Genomic DNA, 21498 nt, shown 5'->3' with positions numbered 1-21498 from the left:
GTGGAGGAAAGGGTGGATATAGCATGGGCTCAGAGTGAGTGGGGTGGGGGGAGATAGCAGAGCTGTGTGGGAGAGGCGTATGAATGCAGCAAAGCTGAGTGTATGGAGGCAGCAGTCTATATGTGGGAAGAAACATAAGAGTAGCAGAGTTGTGGGTATAGGGATGAAGCATTGTGGTAGAGCTGTGTGTGGGGAAGAACATGAAGGTAGCACAGTTGTGTAACAAGCATGTGTGGAGGAAGAAGAAGCAGAACAGAGGCAGTATATAGCTGAAAAACATAACAAATGCCAAATATAGCTGATTTTTTTGGAATGGGACTAAGTACAATAGTGCAGGGGTCCTGAATGAAAGTCTTACCTGAAAGGGGTCACACTTTCATAAAGTTTGCTAAACAATGGCTATAGATTTGCATTCATTAAAGTAAGAATATCATAAAATATGTATGATTAATTACATATGAACAATACATGTAATTGGATCAAGTTTTGACTGAGGTAAGTGGTCAAATACTACAGGCAGCTCTCCTGCCTTCAAAAGCATAAAATGGGCAGTGTGCAGTATACCAGAGGCTTTTCTAATGGGATGTATTAGGAATTACATTTTAGATTTTGATTTACTTTTATGGCCATAAATATTGTCTTTTAAATTCAGAATAGCCATATACAGTATATTTTTATACTTAATATGTATCATAGACTATATGTGTTACACTATCCAAATAGAAATATATCATGTTAAGTAACTTGCCTAGTATATTGAAGGACATTAGAGTGCCACATTCTCACAGTTGATGTATTTCTGTTTGGCAAGGAAAGTTTTGATTCCCATAGACATTTGTAAGTCATTAAACCAACTTCTGAACTGTGAATTTCCCTGGCTCAGAAAAATTCAGACAATCCAAGCACCATTTTGGAATTCATCTTCATTTCTGTCTCTCTACCAAGAATGCTGACTGTCTATTATAAAATAACACCACACATACAGTATTTTTACCTATGGATATATATCTCATTAATACATTTATACATGCAAAAAACTAGAACTTCCCTCTACCAATATCTACCTACCTATATCAATATCTCCTTTTTAAGCATTATTTTATTAACAATAAGCACAAAATCCATGGATGTGATAGGTAATGGCGTTATATGAACTGCATAAAAGCAATTTACTTAAGCTCAACAAATTTAAAGGGGTGGTCACATAATTAAATATTAATGTACAGATATTAATGTATAGATGATTTTGATGGAACCCCTGGTGTTCTTTTTATCCCCCCTCAGAATGGTTACCTAAAATGATAACTGATATTAAGAGAAAGTTGTTTCTAGTATGATGCTCCTTATAGGCTACAGACTAACACAAATTATTCTGCTATAGACAGACAAATCATGGAGACCCATAGCAGAAATCAAAATGGACTCCCCCAAAAAAGTTCCCCTCCAATTCTTCCCTAAGGCTGAGGCTGATGTGATAACACAGCAGCAAAGGGAATGAGATTCTGGCTAATGCCATCCACACATTGGCGATAAACACTGCAAAAAAATTTGCATTTTAGAAAAAACGCAGCAAGTCAACTTTAGGTATAATAAGGGTAGAAAGTGTTCAGAGGAAAACTTTGATAGCGTTTTTTTGTTGTGTTTTGATATTTGGGGTCTTAGCCTAAGACACCCCCCTATTAGGTTTGAGCGATCGGGATAAGAAAAGATCGGATTCCGATTGGCGATCAAGTAAATTTCACGATTGCGATCGGAATTCCGACCCGATCTTTTCCAGCGGGATCGAGGTCGGAGGTTATCTCAAGATCGGCTCAACCCTAAAAGTGACTTTTCCCATAGAGAAGCATTGACTAGGGTTGAGGATCAGAAAAGATTGGATTCCGATCCGTGATCGAGCAAATTTCACGATCTAGATCGGAATTCTGACCCAATCTTTTCCAGCGAGATCGATATCGGAGGTTATCTCAAGATCGGCTCAACCCTAAAAGTGACTTTTCCCATAGAGAAGCATTGTATAGGGTTGAGGATCGTGATCGGAAAAGATTGGATTCCGATCTGGGATCTAGCAAATTTCATGATCAAGATCGGCTGGAAAATCGGAAATCGGATTTTAAAATCGATCTTGAAATCTCAAGATCAGCTCAACCCTGATCCCTATTCTTTTCTTGCCCATTCAATAGAAGTTTCTCAGACTATCCTATGTACAATGTATATAGGGTAGTCTGAGACTATACCAAAGCACAGATTTATTAAAACTGGTATAGGGAACAAGAGATTTATGAAATTGCAGCAACCTTTTTATATATCAGTCACACGTTCCTGTGCTAAAATAGAAATCTATACCAGTTAGGAATTGGCATAACTTTCCATTATAACTCGCATCAGAAAACTGGTATGAGTTATAACAAATATGTTGGTATCTCTGCCCTAGCTCTTCCCAATGGCTGTCCCACTCTTGCCACATTCGCGCCATGCCTTTTGCTGCATGTTTGCAAAAAAGGGCCTTGCACCAAATGTATCCCACAAATATGATCCCTCTATGCACTCCATTCACCAATCCCTTTAGCATAGGGTAGAGGGATTGATGAATTTCCCACAGTGTGTGTAAAGTAGTCTGTGTAACTGGTGGCCAATGAAGAGGGGAATGGGTGTTGTGAAATTTTTGTTGTGAATCAGGATTGATTTATAGAAATGCTTTATAATATGTTGCTAAGAAACATAGAAATAGAAACATTTCCATAAATATTCAAATATGATAATAAATGATCCTTGACATAGTATAAAATATTAATAATATACCTATTACATTTAATAAAAGACACGGTACAGGTTTAATATTTGTCTAGATTCCGATAATAGATGAATACTAAAAATAAAGTATTTCATGAAGTGTATTCACAGTCTACATTCCTGAAATGCAATAGAATCTATCCTGCTACATAAAGGAAATAATAGGGCAGCAAGATAAGGACTCTTCAGTTTGTTCTTCATTGAGCTAATAGTTGTTTGGATGACTATCTGCTGCTAATGTTATTTTTCTCTTCTCTTTGGGGAATGTGATTCAGGTTTCAGTGAGACAAATGAGTGGGATAGTCAGGGCAGGACAGTATTCGGACACTGGGCTGGTATTAGTCAGAGCTCCTGTGGGGGTTGTGTACGTGTTCATCTTCATTTTATTTTTGGTTTGTTTGGGCATTGCGTCTCTCTATTTTTTATATTAGTCTAGACACATGCATTTATTGCGGGGCTTGAAATTGACAACACTCTTTTCTAGGTAAGAAAATTCTTTACTTACATTGAAATTCTGTTGCTGTTTCTGCTAGGATCATTGGAATTGTGCAAAGAGAAGTTAAAGGGGTATTCCCATCTTATGGATCATATTCAGATGTGTAGCCTAAGGAGTTGTCTCACAAAGTAAAGTCTGAAGGACCTTTGTCCTGCTCCACATTCAACCTGAGCGCAGCTAGGCTGAATGTGGATGAGACTGGAGGTGTTAGGTGCTACGTATTTTTAGCTGTATTTCACTATGTGAGGCCTTAGCCCAAAACAAGATGTGGCAATGGACATGATAGTATGATAAACTTATTAAAATAAGGTTATTTGGGATGTTGTTTATGTTCCTTAAAGTGAGGCTCAAAAAGCGATCCCAGAATATAATAATAGCAATGAATCTACAGGGACCACTATGGAGCATATAATATTGTGTGGGGGCCACTGTGGAACATACAATACTATATGGGGCCACTCTGGAGCATATAATATCATATGTGGAGGTCACTCTGGAGCACTATGTGGGGCCAGTGTGGAGCATATTATACTGTGTTGGGGCCTCTGTGGGGAATATTATACAGTCCCAGTAATGTTTACATGCCGTGCACTGCACTGCTCACGCACCTTATTTTTGATAACTACAGTTGTGGGTACTAAAGGTGTTTCCTTTTCTACTGTCTGAGATATTGCTGCAGCACCTGTAACCATCAATATCAAGAATCTGCTCTTGGGAGGAGGTAGGGGGCCCCAGACAAAAGTGTGCACCGGGGCCCACAAGACTTTAGTTACACCATTGCTTTTCACATTATTACTGTTGTATCCTATGAAAATTTATATTGATGTGCAGTATTGAAAGATTTAAGGGCAATGCTGATAGATATGTAGCTATGGGCATAGAGCTTGTGTACCCAATGTCTTGATTAAATAATTATTTTATACCTTAAAGGGGTTATTCCATTTTCTAAAATGATTCATGATCTTTTAGGGTCTGACCTGTGGGATTTGCACTTATCCGGATTTCATTCCAATCTACTACTACACATACTACATACTACAATCTACTACTACACATATTGTTACAATCATGATATATACATATTACATATATATATACATATATACATATTACATATATTACATATATACATATATTATTTTCATAAAAATGTATATATTGTGTATATATATATATATATATATATATATATATATATATACATACACACAATATAGACATTGTTATGAAATTAATATATGTATGATATATCATGATTGTAACACAAAGTGGGCCATTTAAGATGGGTGCATCCAGGGTGCTGCCAGGGCACACAATATGCTCTTGTCCTAACATTGTATGCCCTGGCAGCAAATGCACCAGAAATATTAGAAGGCTCCGGTCTGTTAATAAGTCAGGTGTACCACAGGAGAACCAAAATTGAAATGTAAACTTGAAACCCACGCCAGCCAGGGACTGGTATAGATTATACGTATAAGTAATGCCATTTTTTGTTTTGATTTATGATGAGGCTCTGAGACATCAAATTGGAATGGAAACTCCAGTGCAATCAATAGCGAACAGAAGGCACTCGGATTTCATCCGAGCAGGGGCATAACTACCAGATTAGCAGCGGTAGCGGCTACCACAGGGCCCAGTACATTGGAGGACCTGTCGGCAGCTGCTATCACCACAGATTTTTAATTTTTTTTTTTAATAGGCGGTTACCAGCTGGAGTAATGCCAGCCGGTAACGGGCCCTATTTAATTACCGATCCTGGCTCCTGCTCATGGTCGCCAGTGCTTCCCCTTCAGCGGAGGCCGCTGTGAACAGGAGCCAGGATCGCTAAGTAGGCTGCGGGTCCACAAACCCCACAAACACTATCATTATACTCGGAGGTCTTTTCAGGGTCCATAATGGAGCATAATACTATGTACAGGGCCCACTGTGGGGCATAATACTGTGTGTAGGGGACACTATGGTGGTAGTTAGTCAGGGCCGCAAAATTACGGGCGCAAAATTATGCGCCTTATACGATCGTAACCCCCATTGAAATCAATGGGATCTTTTTTGAGCGCACAAACTCTGACATGCTAATGTAAGAATGTTATATTTTCTACAATTTTATGGAATGTGGTACATGATACAATGTCTCTTAATGCTAAATATTCCCACAAATGTGTGTAAATAAGCTGTGCCCACTATTCATTCCATTTTTTAGAACAGACAGACATACTGAGCAAATTGCATTAATCATTATATATATATATATATATATATATATATATATATATATATACACACATACACACACATATATATATATATATATATATATATATATATATATATATATATATATATATATTTCCCTCTGCTTCTCTATGCCTTCCAGTGTATGGCTAAACTGCTCACATCAGCTGCTTCATTGTGGATTTCTATCTTTGCTTGGTTGCTTTTAAATTGCTCTAAGCTGTCCATTCCCTCTGAACTTGTATAGCTCAAGCAGAACATCTGTACTTCAGGCTGTTCATAGTGCACCTCTGGAAAATCTTGGTGCACAAGACAGCCAACTAGAAATAGAGTTAAAAGTTGGAAAAAATATATACTAGAGCTGAAGCGGAATACTGTTGGGAGAGAAAAGTAATCATTTGAAAAATAGTACATTTCTCTAGGGTATTCCGACCATGAAGAATTGAATCCCTGATTGATCCCTGAGGGTGTCAGAGGATATGTAAGCATGGTCAACAGAGTGGAAAACCAGTGAGTGTCAGCACGCAAAATTATCATAAAATAAAATTACCGTCAATTCTCTGAAGGCATCTTCAGCCTCACAGCACAGGAACAGTAGTGACCTTCCTTAGTAATACAACTAGATAATACAATTATATACATACATATATGTGTATAGATAGATAGATAGATAGATAGATAGATAGATAGATAGATAGATAGACATACAAGGAAAATAGACATATAATCCCTTATTTTGTTGTCCTATACTGAAGATGTCAGTTTCTAGTATGCCTGGAACTATATGGATAGCAGAAGTGAGAAGTTAGTGAGCACTGAAAGTAATAGAGGCAATGCATGGATGGAAGAAAAAGCAGGTGATTGATCTGGAAGATCAAGAAGAGTAAAAGAAAGTAGAAAGGGAGGAGACCGGAGTAACCAGAGTAAGCTTTTTTTTTTCTTTCTCTCTGATCTTACTTCCTTACTAAGGCTATCATTTTTGGGAGACCTCACATCCAGTTTTGGGACTCTCCTAATTCTTGTGTGCCCCACATATCTTTTTGGATTAATAATGACAATAGTGGTAGTAGGACTGGAAATCTAAGTTGAGAATTTTATGGCTCTCTTGTATTTAATTTATTAGCTTAGTTTCTACAACATTTGAAACTGACAACTGATATTCAGACAGGAAAAAGTTAAAAGAAAATCTGTCACAAGAACCCAGCATATGAACCCAGCCCTACAAATAGATAGGTTAGGATCACCTGAATCAAATGGTCTGTTGACCTTGTTAGTTGTCTTTGTTCCTAAAATATCACTGTTTATGTCAATATGCAAATAAGCTTTTGCCATCACTGTTTATCTGTTTGGTGGAACAGCAACACCCTCATTGCACCAAAAAGCTCTTTTGCATATTACCAAAAACAATTATATTTATCTGCAGGGCTTCCCTTTAAGGCTAAGGCCCTACATAACGAACCACGGCCAAAAAGAGTTTTCCTCTGCAGATTTTCTGCCTCTATTATACCTACAAAGAAAAAGTCAGCATTTCTGTAGATATAATTGACATGCTACGATTTACAAAAACTTTACTTTTCTTGAAATTGCAGCATTTTCTCTGCAACTATTTTTCTGCAATGTGTAGATGGGATTGGCCAGAATTCCTTCCACTTTGCAAAAAAAACCACAGCGTTTCCGCAGCGGCAAAATCAAGGCGTTTTTGCAATGTGGGGCCCTGCCCTAAAGGAGTTTTCTCAGAATTAGCTTCTCAGCTATTTACAGGATATGTGATAAGTGTCAGATGATTTCTGGGGTCTCTCTTGAAGGATTCGTACAAATTACAAGAACAAGGATCCAGTTTTAGAACAGTAAGAAAAATGAGAGGAATTTACTATTCCCTCTTTGCCAAAAAATTGGCAATTAAAAAAAAAAAATGCTCATCTTTCCTGGTCTTGTTTCCAGCAGCAGCTTCTGTTTGCAAGATCCGGTTGATGTCAGCGGAAAATGTCCTGTTTGTGTCACATGATCACTAGAGCCAATCACAGGTCTACAGCCAATCGCAGTGACCTACTCACAAAGGCATATAACTGACGGGCCTCAGCAGTGATATGTCTTTTGTTATAGGTCAATGCTGAGGCCTATGATTGGCTGATACAAAGAGATTGTCATCTGCTGATGTCAGCAGGATCTGCAAACTGAAGCTGGTGGTGGAAACAGAGGGCCCAGGATAGGTAAGAACTAGGGTTGAGCGATCAGGAAATTTCATGATCGCGATTGGAATTCCGAGCACGATCTTTCACGACAGGATCGAGGTCGGAGGTTATTTCCCACAATGTTTGGCTACTGGCCAATCATTGTGGGAAAAGCTATAGTATCAGATGAGCGAGTACTATTCAAAACTCCCGTTTCGAATAGTACGCACCCATAGGAATGAATGGAAGTGGCCGGCATGTAGACTTTGCCGGCGTCCGGCCGCTTAACCCCCTGCGTGCCGGCTGCGTTCATTCATTCCTATGGATTTACCGCAGCCTGCCACTCTTCTGCTTCATCCTTGTTTTACCGTGTACTCAACTTTGCTACATCTGAGATGTAGCAGAGCTGTACACTCAACTCTGCTACATCTGAAACTGAATATAGGATTTTTTTAATTTTATTTTAATATTTTTTTTGTTTTTTCATGCCATTGTAAATTAATAGACACAAGCTTATAAGCTCTGAGATGTAGCAGAGCTGAGTATACAGTAAACCAGGGTCGAAGCTGAAGAGTAGATAGTATCTATCTACTTGTGAACTTTGCTCAACTTACCTGCACAGAAGTGCTGCCGCTGCCACTCCCCGTTCTTCTTGCTCCTCTTCTGTTAGAGATGCTGGGAGAAGGCAGGGCTTGTGGCTTAGGAGAGTGTGGGTGGGTACTGGGAGGGGAGACAAGAGTGATGAACTCACGTCTCCCCGCCCACACTCTCCTAAGCCACAACAAGCCCTGCCTACTTCCATCATCTCTAACACTAGGTGGGGACGCACACGGCACTCTAAAGGCGTGTCAATGAGAGAGGACCGGACCGAGAAGAACTTAGATTTTAAAAACGATCCTGAAATTTCAAGATCGGCTCAACCCTAGTAGGAACATATAAAGGAATACTAATAAATAAATACATAAATAAATAAAAGATTTGTCCAACCCCTTTAACATTGAATACTCTAACACTGTATAAAACCGTCGGTATGTCATCGTCTGAGTATGTGGATAAAATGTATGAATGTTCACATGAAGTATTTCCGAGTTTTCCTTTGTTGTAAGAGCTGTTCAGATGTGAGACTTTAGTAGGAACACATAACATGAAACAGAAGCCCCAGCCTCAGATGTGCTAATTCACCGCTTTGGAACATGAGCTTGAAATGACCAGAAATTGTAGTAAGAAAACCCTCTGCCACTTTCTTCAAGTGTTTGCTATTGCCGCCTTTTACAGAAATTAATGAAGGCAGATTAGCTATCAAATTCTCAAATGTTGCATACTTACGCTTTGAAAGCATTTATGCCAAAGAAAATGATGTGCTAATGAGCAATATATCAGTATAAAATTAGAGTTGATAACAATGCAAATGGAATGCGTACTTGGGCACTAAAGTACACCTGGTTTGATGATGAAAATTATTTATTCTCATAACTATGGGTCAGGAGAGACAGTGCAGACAGTTGTAGGCAACGGTAATAAAAACATTGTGATAAAAGGGACTGGTTCGGAGGACATAATTAGGAAAATTACTACTAAAAAAAAACTAGCATGGCTTTGTCTGTATTGCAACTCAGCTGGGGATATATTGTTTTCCTCTTGGTAGATTGGGCAGGATATACAGTATATTTTAGAAGTTAATTTCCTTGGTACTTCCTTGCAGTGTTTTCTAGCGAACCATGGTCAAATAACTCAGAAAAATATTTACTGTTTGTCTGCAAGTATATTAGAGACCTTCTGTATTTTCAGCAAATAAGGATAAACTGAGAAAGGCGAGACATGTTCTAACTGTATAATCAAAAGCTCTGAGCTCGGAATCAGTTTGGAAGGGAAAAATATTTCTATCTACAAATGTTTATGTATGCCGTATATATGCATCTTCAGTATTGATGGTGGTGTATGTATATAGGTGGTGCCCAACCTTTTGTAGGTACACCGTGAGAGTGTACAGCTTCCAAGGACCAATGCAAAGGTATACTGTAGATTGTAATTGCCTGATTGTGGGGGACGACCCAATTTTGGGTTTCCTACCATGTGGGAAAATACAGAAACAGTGAAATGTCACCCAATTTCCATAACCACATAAGGACTAAATGCTGCAACTGGATGTCGCGTGGTCCTAGGTTTTAAAATTGCACCATTGTAACTGAAGAGTAAATTCATAGGACCTACAGGAACAGGTCGGGTGTCCACATCAGGGACCTAAAGAAAAAGACAGAAGCAGTTTATAGCTTGTTCTGTCTTCTGTTTTTTCCAGGCTATATAGTGCTCAACAAGTGCTATGTAGTGAATAGTGGAAGATGCTTCTATTAGACCTGGCACATGGTCACAAGACATCCAACGGCACAGCAGAGCTTCTGGCTTTCAGCAGACCTAGATCTTTGCAAGTGTTTTTTATCACTGTAGGGGGTTATTTTAGCCTGTCACTGGGGATCCTATGGATGGATTAGTTAGGCTCCATTCACACAGAGTAACGTTGGCATTTTTTGTGCTTATTTTGTGCTTATTTTGGCACATAGCACCGCATAACGTTAACGCAGCGTATACGCGGCGCTATGTGCCAAAATAAGCACAAAATAAGCACAAAAAACGCCAACGTTACTCTGTGTGAATGGAGCCTTACAGTGAAAATCTACAGAATTAAGGAAGTGTCAATGTGCACATTTTGTTACCAGGCAGATATCTATTTACTGTGCTGTGACTGTCATGAGCTGTGCACCTCTTTGTATCCATCACATGACCATGAACTGAATTTATCTACTGGAAGAAAACAGACAATGACAGCAAGCAGAGATCTAGAAAACTATAAAGCTTAGTAGAGCCACGTCACTCTCGGGTCAAAACCCGCCTGCCTCGACAGTTGCGGTCGCGGCTTCCCCCTCCAGAGTCGGCTCAAATGAATGGGACGGGGGCCACACGGTGGCTCAGTGGTTAGCACTGCAGCCTTGCAGCGCTGGGTCCTGGTGTTCAAATCCCGCCAAGGGCATAAAACCATCTGCAAGGAGTTTGTATGTTCTCCCCGTGTTTGCATGGATTTCTATCCCATATTCCAAAGACATACTGATAGGGAAAAATGTACATTGTGAGCTCTATGTGGGGCTCACAATCTACATTTAAAAAAAAAAAATTAAAAAAAAAAATGAATGGGACGACACTGGAGGTTGCTGCCGCCAGGCAGAATCCGCCTGAAGAAAGGGCAACTCGCTTCTTTTTTGCATGTTGCCGCTATCGGAAAAAAGATCGCTAGCGGTCTCCATAGACCACCATTGTGGTGGATTATGACGTGTGAACGGGCCCTAAGGAATTGATACATAAAGCATATTGGAAATTTGTAAAACTTTTTAGGATACAAGTAATAACATTTCTTTGCTTTTTACTTAGCGAGATACCAGATTCGGGAACTTCACATATTTGCTAGAACAAACTGCGGCAATAAGGCATATCTGCAATAGACCAACAGTCCATTGACTTAAATGGGAATTGTGCAATTCTGTATTTCCCCCATTGGATTCATTGCAGGCTCAATGATAACTTGTTAGTACTTGGATACTATGTGATCGGCCAGGAGCAGACACAAACAGAACAGGACCCCTACACACAAGCCAAATGTTGGTCCCTTGTGGTCTAATAGCTCATCATAAAGCACCCCTAAATACTACCCATACAAATCATCTATAGTATAATTTGATTAGCTGAGGTCCAAGTATTTCAGTAGAAGGATGCAGCTTTCTGCTTGCTGCTTTCCAGGTGACATTAAGCCCCCTTTACCTTCTGGGCCCCAGTGAAGATACAGAGGTAACTCCAATGGTATGCCCACGCATGTGATAAGCTTATTATTGAAGCACCTCGGTGCCTCAGTGACTGAGATTGATGTGTTACAATTGGACCACAATCAAAATCTAATTACAGTAGTTTTCATAAAACCAAATTTCCTCTGGTTTTACTCTGTAACATATCTGTGGGTTTGAGGTTGGGGCAGGGACGTGGCCAACTGTGTGTGATGGCAATCTCTGTACAGCACTGAAAAATATGTTGCTGGTCTATATTGTAAGTAAAAGAAAAGAAATGAAAAGAATGAAACTACCACATTGTTTCAGAATTTCAGAATCTGTAACCATAGTCTAGTACAGAAGTACAAAGTAGATGATTTTTATTTATTTTTTTAAATTGACATTCAATGTGGATTTTAATTCCTTGCAATACAGAAAAATAAAATCTATCAGCATGTAGCCCATGAGTATCTGTTGCAGATTTTTGCAGTGAAAACTCTCTAGTATGTGTGGATGATAATATGTCCATGGCCGTAAGCTAATCTTCATTTGGGTGATCTGGATCTTCTAGATGGAGAGCTGTTGCTGTACATACTGCACCTCCATACACATCTACATATCCATATACCCAAATTGAGTATTTATTGACTGTCCATTATCTTTGCAAATTGTCTAAAACCTCTGATTGATGTAACACTGACAGTTGTGTCTAGTAAATAATCTTGTTTTATTTTTTTTATCAGTATAAAACTTATCTAGAATATACGGAACATTTTTGCCAAGTGTACAATTATATCTGCTATCCACAAAATGCTGTGCAATATATCAAGGCGATTTGCACATCAGCAATTTTTTTCATGGAACTTCTCTTTAAATCTGTCAAACGACATTCCTAAAAAGCAGAAATAGTGCAGATTTTAAATAGAAACTATCATCAATTTATTTTATAAGCCTGTTTACAGCCATGTAGAGTAGTTTAGGGTATTATATGGATGACAGTTGGCATGAAATGTATTTTCACTTGCTGCACTTCTTTGCATGTAGCTTTATACCCTTTGCGTTTTGTTTCCTATCTCACACAGTAAATCTCGCCGCTGTCTTATATCCTGGATTTGCAAGGAGATATGTAGATATTTATTTGCCAACTTTCAACAATGTAATAATCTAAATACCCTCAAGATGCTTCGTGTTACAGAGAAAAGTAAAGCAGCTAAAATGGGAATTATGCTGCAATGATCAAATGACTGCTGAGAATATAGATCTGCCAAAAAGGACAAATGTAAGGAACTTAGGAACTAATAAAATAATCGAAAATAAAAAGGTAACAGTATAATGTGAGGTAGGCTCCATTTTATGGGCACTAAGGCTATGTTCACACTACTGTTATTAATATCCGTTTCCGTCATCGGTCAAAGGATGACAGCAATGGATGTTAACTGTAGCAAAGTTTCGGACACAGATGGAGCCCCATCCATCTGTGTCTATTCCCATTGACTCTTATGTAAACAACAGGACAAATGCTGTGATGGAAGTAAAAGTCCTGAAGGCACAACATTTTCTTCTGTAACAAAAGTAAAAAAAAAAAAAAAAAAAATGTCTGAAGAACGCTTCCGTCATGTTTTTTGCATTGGGATGAATGCATACAGGTTCCTGAAAGAAGCAGATAAGAACAATGGACATTTAATAACGGTAGTGTAAACCTACCATAAGTGATGACGAGGCTTCATTCATGGATGATTTTCTGTAGGTAGTCCAGTTTGCTTTAAAGGAAATTATCTTTTTTTTTTTGTTTAATTATTGTAGAAATCTCTTAATATTTTTGGTACTTTTTCTATATAGTTGGGTAGCAGATGTCACACTGACCACTGGAACTCATATAATAAGTTAATATCTTTTGTATCTACAACTTTATCAACATACATACAAATAAAACTCTGTATGCATCTTTCTTGTGATTTATTGGTCTCTGGATGAGAGGGATGTACTTCACAAGAGACTTAAAAGCCTATTGATGTTTCTCTGACACGTATCTCCCATTTATTTTAACAATCCAAACACACACACACACACACACACACACACACACACACTATACTGCTCTTTCTGACAATGCAGGAAGCATACATATGCCTCCAATATAACCATTCTCATAGATATTTGTAAAACACTCATGAAGGGAGCACATATGGTACATTGACTCCGTATACAGTAGCTGACATATTGACATGTTGGATGTGTCTTAATATCACAACTGTAACAGTACTTAAAATAACAATAAAAAACTGTTGCATGGATTAAATAATGGGATGGTTGTGTTTATCAGTATGGAGCTTCTTATGTGAATGACTTTGTGTCCCAGCTTTCCCCTCATGGCAAATATCAGGGAAAAGGGTTAAAGGGTTGGATTCTCCATCAGCCTTCTACTGGGCAAATCCAGATAGAGGGATATGGTTCAATCCACTAAAAGTTATTTTTTCTCTTTACCCACTACCCACATTCTTTTGAAGGGTGAGACGCCCTAAAAGCAGCACTTTATGATTTTATATTATATCTATGAGCTTGCTGTCTGTTTATTCTAATTGAGATAATAAAAGCTAAATAATAAAATAATTAAATAAATAATAAAATACCATACATTGGGGTAAGTCTATAAAAATAATGACTATATGTTGCTAACTGAGCCCATTCTATCCAAGTAGCCTATTTGCCTCCTCTGGGGTCAGTAAATGGTGTTTCTATAGTGCAATTCATACCACTATTGTACTGCAAAACAAATTAAGTATGATTGATCTTTTATTATCCTAGTGTTGGCTATTGTTTCCTTGGAAGATATGTAAATATCCTTTTTTCATCTGTGTTTCAATATACAACAATCTCCACAATTAACTAATCTGCAGATTGGTTAGTGACCACAGTTTCTCATAAAACACAACTCAATACAATATTCTGACACACTAGCAAGCTAAATAGCATGGAAAGACAGCAGACTTCCCCACCCCTACACCACCAGCTCCCTACTGGGTGTTCATATATAGATAGAAATAGGATTATTAGTGTATCACTTTGTGATCTTCTATCACAAAATCATGTTGTTTTTTAGAAAATCTGTTTAACTTGCAATACACATACTGGATGTGGACATGCCAGACCGAAGGACTCATAATGGAGGACACATAGGTACTTCGTTTATTCCAAAATAATGAGACCTATGAATAGAGCAGTCAACAGTTTATAGTATAATACTGTATATTTTTGTATATCTGTAGAGTGAAAGTATATGTCTTCCATCCTAAACTTCTTAAACATATTGCACTAGGAGCTGCAGCCTCTTTTTTCTATTTGACATTTCAGATCTGGGACTGTCTCATTTTCTCAAGTACACATTACAGATATCGAAATGTACACCCCAATGATATTTATTATGTTTACCAGTTCAGCTTCTCTTTTGAGTCATAATATCCTTTACAGAATCCGCCACCTAAACCTTTATTCACCTTTCACTTTAGATGTACTGTCATAGTGCTTCGCACAGCCAGACATTTACGGCTGTCATACTATTACTTCATATTATATGTCAAATAACTGAAACAAAGAGTGCAGTGACATTAAAGGGAATTACAAGATGTTTACCCTCATTAGACTTGTATTTTGTAACTCAACGAGACATTTTGCTCCCTATTTGACCCCTTTATAGCTTGTATTAATACCTCTACAGCTACCACTTAAGCATCTGTATTCCTCAATAATGCTTCATATTCCCAGAGGCTCAATTATGTAGTCTCTCATTATACTTTGACTATACCATAACATCTTCTTTTATGGTGCTACCTTGTCGGATTAATTTGTATGAGACTTTCATTTCTGCTGAATTCTACATATTCATCGACTACTATTATTAACCAGTCACTGTTCAAATCAGCTTACGGGATTTTTTTTTTCTTGGCCATCTTACAATTTAAGAAGCATATTAAAATCGGCTATGAGAACAGTGCATAGGGAAAAAATATGTTTTTGTAGATTTTTTACATATCGTAAAGAGGTTCTCTAGGTTTTGATATTGACGATCTTTCCATAGAATAAGTAACAATAATTGGATTAAGTCCTGGAGAGCTCATAAGTGATCTATAGCATAATTGTAGTATATCTTCATTATCTTATTTTTTGGGGTCACTTATATGTCAGTTCATGCGCTACTATATGTGGGCTATATACTTCTTATAGATCTTACTAGGGCATTTTTTTTTTCTGCAAAACAATGCACCGACTAAGCGTGTTTTTATCCATATGATTCCAGCGATTTATCACATAATATGGCCAGGACACACCTTGGTCTCAGTGTGGTTCCCTCTATTACCGCCATACACTAGCTACAAAAACAGTGCGACTCATATCTGAAGGTCTGGCTAACCTGCTATCAAAGAAAATGGTCTGTCACCAATCCCAAGTGTTCTCGGCCAGTTTCTGGCAGTACGACTCAGCCTCTTACCATTCACAAGCATTTTCATGTAGTAGGACTTGGTCACCTTTTCAGTTTTCAGTATAGTGTGTCTATGTCAGGAAGCTGTGTGAAGCTTCACATGTGACCCAGAATAAGCCCAGTACATACACCTTAAGATACATCAAATTGACATGAGTTTTTCCACATAACCTGCATGTCTGACTGTTCCGCTGATAAAAACATAAGGTTATATGAACATTTCTGTGTCAAAACCAGTGTAACATAGATAACATTGGGCAATTGAATATAACTGGCACAAACATAATTGATAAGCTCAACATTAACCTATAACAACAGTGAAAGGGTTTATGCATCAGGTTTTAACCCACCTACAAATCATCAGAGCCACTGGTTTTCAATCTAATAAGAAGTTCCCCACAATAGTGTGTACAGTACAGTAAAGAAATTTCATACTTCATAAAGACCCTTGATATATGGGCAGCCAAAGCAGTAAACTTTAGCTCTGACTGACAATTGCTCCTAAGTCATTGTGGGTCTACGTACAATATTCTTTAAATCAGTGTTTTGAGGCGGAAGTTAAACCATATACAGTAAGTCATTTAATCTTCGTAGAAGTCTTTTTGCCTCCACGATACTGTAGTTTACTTCTGCTTACATAAATAAGAAACACAGTAACACACTTTATATAAAATAATGCATTCTACTATGTACCTTTATACTATTTTCTTCCAAAAATGTAATTGGGTTTTAACAATGACCACATTATCTACTCAAAATGTAAACTCACAGAAAAATAAATCAAGTACCAACTTTTTCTATAGGTAAAGGGGTATTCCCTTCTCATGAACCCTATGTAAATGACTAATTTATGTAAGTTCAAGAGATTTCCAAAATACATTGCTTTAGCAATGCTATATTAGATTATTCCTCCCATTGTTTACACAACATTGTCATGGAACCTGGCTTGTTATCTGATCCAGGATGGATTACGTGATTCATTGCTCTCTGGAGGAGAGGGGGCTGAGTTGTCAAAATCACGCTTGATCTCAGAGCTGCTATCTCCTGCTCTTACAGGTCATCTAATTGCATTCTGCTATAAAGGACTTGATAGAGGTCTTGTTCAGTACCTGTTATCTCACACAGTTTAGTGTTGACATTAAGGCAATCTTAGTCTCTGTTCTAGTTTCTAGCAGCATGATAGTTTTTTTCTCTCCAAAGCTTTGTAATGGAATGTACACTTGCTATGCATCTTTAATCTGAATTATTATAGATTTCTAGCAATCATGATAAATAATTTTTCATGGTAAAGGAAATGTCTATATCTATTGAATTACTTCATAGGGCCCTGCCCATGAAACAGTCAAAGCCCACCGACCAGCTTGCTGAAGAATACAGGAAGTGAGAAGAGAAAGCGGGCAAAGCTGGTGAGAGAGGGAGATGGAAAAACTCCTTTAATTCAGAAGCAGTATTTTAATACAATATTTTAATGTGGCCTAGGAAATGGCAGAAATGCCACTCAACCCCAAAGTTAGACACTGCAAGAATAACTTTATTGGTTGATCCGGGGATAAAATTGCCTTTAATTTATTTACTTTATTGGGGCAGTTCATACTGGGGTTTATGCAAAACCATTTCAGTGGACCCGCACAATATTTGGTTTACTTAATAAAAAACTGAGGAACAGCTATAACTAATATTTTTATCCTCAAGGAACCCATCTTCTGTGCTTAGAAAACCCTTTCAAGCACCAAGAGTGTATTGTGGGAAAACTGTATAAAATGTGTCTTCCTGTGGAAATGATTTAGAAAAGCATACAAAGACAATGAAAAATGTTGAACTGTTTAATTCCATTGTTTCTTCATAATGTCTAGAAATACTAATTGCTTTTTGTGTCTTTCATTATATCGCAATTAAGAGTCTTCCATATGGTGCTAAGATGTGTGTTTTCTATTTATTTGTATGCTACTTCTTTCACTGTCATACGCTACGCCTCCTAAGATATTTGTTTTATTTAATTGATCTCTATAATTCTGCCTGATCACAGAAGAATTGTTGTGTCACTTACTTTATACAAATTTTTACCAACAGAAAATCTGTTTTTCCAGAAAGTCTTCTTGAAATGTTTTTGTTATTACAAACATAAGCAATTAGTAGAAAATAAATGTCACAATGTATCCGGTTTCTTTTCTTCTTCTTATCTATTATTTATAAAGAGACAAAGTATTCTTCTGGTATTCACACACACATGTATACAGCATAAATGGACGACATATGGTAAACTGCCAGACACCAATGGGGATTACAGTGGGAATCACATCCAGGGTGGATTCATACTCAGCATTTACAGCATAGGGTAGCTCTTCTTTGTATTTCACATCTGATTTGTTATTTTTAGTAGTGAGATGTTTGTTGGTAGTTAATAGGAGAATATATTGTTTTATATACATTTAAGGGCTATTCCCATCTGGGAATTTATAACTATAGTCACATGATATGGCATACAGTACATGTCTAATAGATGAAGGTCCCAACTCATGGACCCAAATCTATCCTGAGAATAGGGTTCCCCATTCCCAGTTTCATGGCTTCAGTGAGTGGAGAGTATGTTCATCAAGGAAGATTGGCTATTCTCAAAAGTCCCATAGAATTATGTCGAGTGCACAGCATATTCTTTGATCGCAGCTAACGGACAGGGATCAGGGATCACCATTCATGGGACAAATGTGGGTTCCAGATATGAAACCAATATCTGTTGGACATTTATGGCATAGCCTTTAGATATAACTATGTACATGGGAATACTCCTTTAAGGAATATTTAAAAGTCTGGTGCAAAGGAAATGAGGCAATGTAACAGTTATACAGCCTATCCTTTCCACACTCTTATATAATGGCATGTCAAGGGCCTTATACTGTATACTTGATGAATCTGGACAAAATATGTCAAAGTACATACTGTAAACATAAACAAATAATGTAATTAAAGAAAATAAATAAAGGTCCTTATGTGGGTAAAAGATAGATAGAGCATTGCTAAGTACACAATGGTCTTTTTAATTTTTAAACATTTTTGGATGAACTGGGACAGGGAAGGACATTAAAATATTTCCCATAGGCACAGAGATATATATAACTTGAAGCCCCAATGCAAAATCTGTAATAGAGACCCCAACTTACCATGTGCTATCTATAATACTGGCATCTTCTTGGGTTGTGGAGAGGCCTCTAGGACCCTCAGACTCCAAAGGCCTAGTAGAGTCTGTATGTTCTCCCCATGTTTCCTCCGGGTACTCCAGTTTAATCCCACACTTCAAAGACATACTGATAGGGAATTTAGTTTGTGAGTCCTATATAGAACAACAACGTCTGTAAAATGGTGTGGAATATACAATATTCATGCTGCCAGGACCCAGAATGGAGAGTGGGATTGCAGTAATGTCAACAGCGAGACCTCTGTCGAGTCATTTACAGTAGAATGCAAGTTGTAGAGGTACATTCAATTTTATGTAGAGATATAGAAGTTTTGGGTTTTTGCTTTTTTTGGATGGAAAAAAAAATGAAGGCTTGACCTATTGGTATTGACCCCTAGATGGATCCTTAAGCAGTAGCCAAAGTACATAGCCAAAAATTGGAACCAAAAAAAGAAATCTACTCCATCTGCAATGACGATCTAACGCCAACCGATCACAAGACTATGGATTCTATTTCCCTCTTGAGTATTTCACATATATCCACATATGTGCTCTTTTTACATAGCTTATTGTAGGTCCTGCAAATTATTACATTTTATATAGATTTTACTATGAAACATTTTCCGTTGCTGTTTATGTTGTGTTAGGCCCACGTGTTGCCTGGTAGGGAATCATTGGCTCAGGATATGTATATAATTCTAGCCAAAATGTAATTTAAAGAGGTCATTATTCCTCTTTACGAAAAGAATAATGAGGACGACACATTGCTCTCTTTTTTCTTTGTTCCTTTATCACAGCTTGAGGTTATCGTTCAACATGTGAATGTAAAAATAACATGGTAATACATGGATGGTAATGAGATATTATTAATGGTTACCCTGGTGTTATTCCCACTTTATACAAATGAATTCATGTCGTGTATTTTCCTTTCCTAATTGCTTGAGGGAAATATAGTAACCCATTGTCATCATCGGTGTCATCGCTGTGGATGACAATATACCGCAGTATATAGTATATAAACGCTAGACGATCATACATTTTTACCTAAATATCTTGGGAGTTAAAAGATCCAAAGTCTAAGCATTAAAAGCCTGTGCTTTGGTATATACTCCTTATTAAAAGTGAGTGTTGTTTACCTCCGTTGGCTCCCCTTTGTCTACATTATCTACTCACTCTCTTTCTAATGTTAATAGAGTCTCATGCCAAGTAACATTTGACTTTGCCAGCAAAGCCTCAAAGTTAATTCAGTGAGTCGGCAGCCTGAGTTTTTCTAAGTATGAAACTTGCGCTTATTCGATTTACAGCTATTCTAAGTGTCAGCTTGCTCATTCACTTCATCATACAAGTTCCAAGCCATAGATAATTCTATTTCCTCCATTGAATGCTTCCATAGGGATTAAACATGCTTTGGGCAAAACATCAGGGGGTTAGAGAAAGACGCACATTGTCCTTTTCTCATAACTCAAGAGAATCTTTTATGCACATTCATAAAATGGCTCAGCTTCTGTAACAAAACAACGTGCCGCGCATCCTTGATTAATCGCAGTCATTAATCCAATAAACATCCCTGCATACATGTTTCATTATAATAGCCTATACTCCCAGGGATTTGCTTTCATAGCTATGTAGTGTCTCATTCAATACTGTAATAAGTTTTGCTAATACGGTAGAATAAAATCAATTCTTGTATATAGAAAAGTTCTACTAGATTAGCAGTCGGATTCATTTTCCAACCTTTGCATATAAAATTTCAATTATATTAGAGCCCTGGCAAACAGATGTTTATGGATCAAGTCGGTTTTATGGGAGGAATTTACAGGGCTGCTGGATAAGTAGTATGCGCTTCGTCACCTGTGTCAAATGCTTGAAGCCACCTCAGGTTCGCTTATGAAGCACATAGAATTCACCGAGGATTACGAGAATTTAGTCATTACCGTTATGTAGAGACATGTTAATTTTACCACAGCTCTCCAGAGCAGATTTGTTATGTGCCCTACACCTGCATAGATTTTGGATTATTCTGCTTGAATTAAAACAGAACAAAGGTTAAAGCTTTCCTAGGCTCCGGCTCCTTAAGAAAGGTAATTAATAAGCAGTTGTGGCTTCCAAGGAAGTTTTGGGTACAGTATGTGGCTTCATATCGTTTTATCCTATGGTTTAGTGCAAGTCACTGACATTCAGATTTAGCAGAGCCCAATTTGTCATTCAGTCACTGCAACATCATAAGCCATAAAGTCCTTTGGAAACTAAACACAGTGCAAAGATATCGAGGTAGGTTGTACCCAATGAAAAAGTAAGTTTTGAGTATTGTGGTTGCTTATATTCAGCACAATGTTACTTAGGGTCCGCTT

General features: G+C 37.7%; 1 protein-coding gene across 3 annotated transcripts in view; it reads right to left on the bottom strand.

The window, feature by feature from the left end:
- The window catches only part of PCDH9 (protocadherin 9), a 1631603-nt gene that overhangs the window by 1309622 nt on the left and 300483 nt on the right, over nt 1–21498 (bottom strand). The window lies entirely within an intron of this gene.

The sequence above is a fragment of the Leptodactylus fuscus genome, chromosome 2, assembly GCF_031893055.1.
Source record: "Leptodactylus fuscus isolate aLepFus1 chromosome 2, aLepFus1.hap2, whole genome shotgun sequence".
NCBI lineage: Eukaryota > Metazoa > Chordata > Amphibia > Anura > Leptodactylidae > Leptodactylus > Leptodactylus fuscus.
This window is presented reverse-complemented; position numbering and strand designations above follow the sequence as displayed.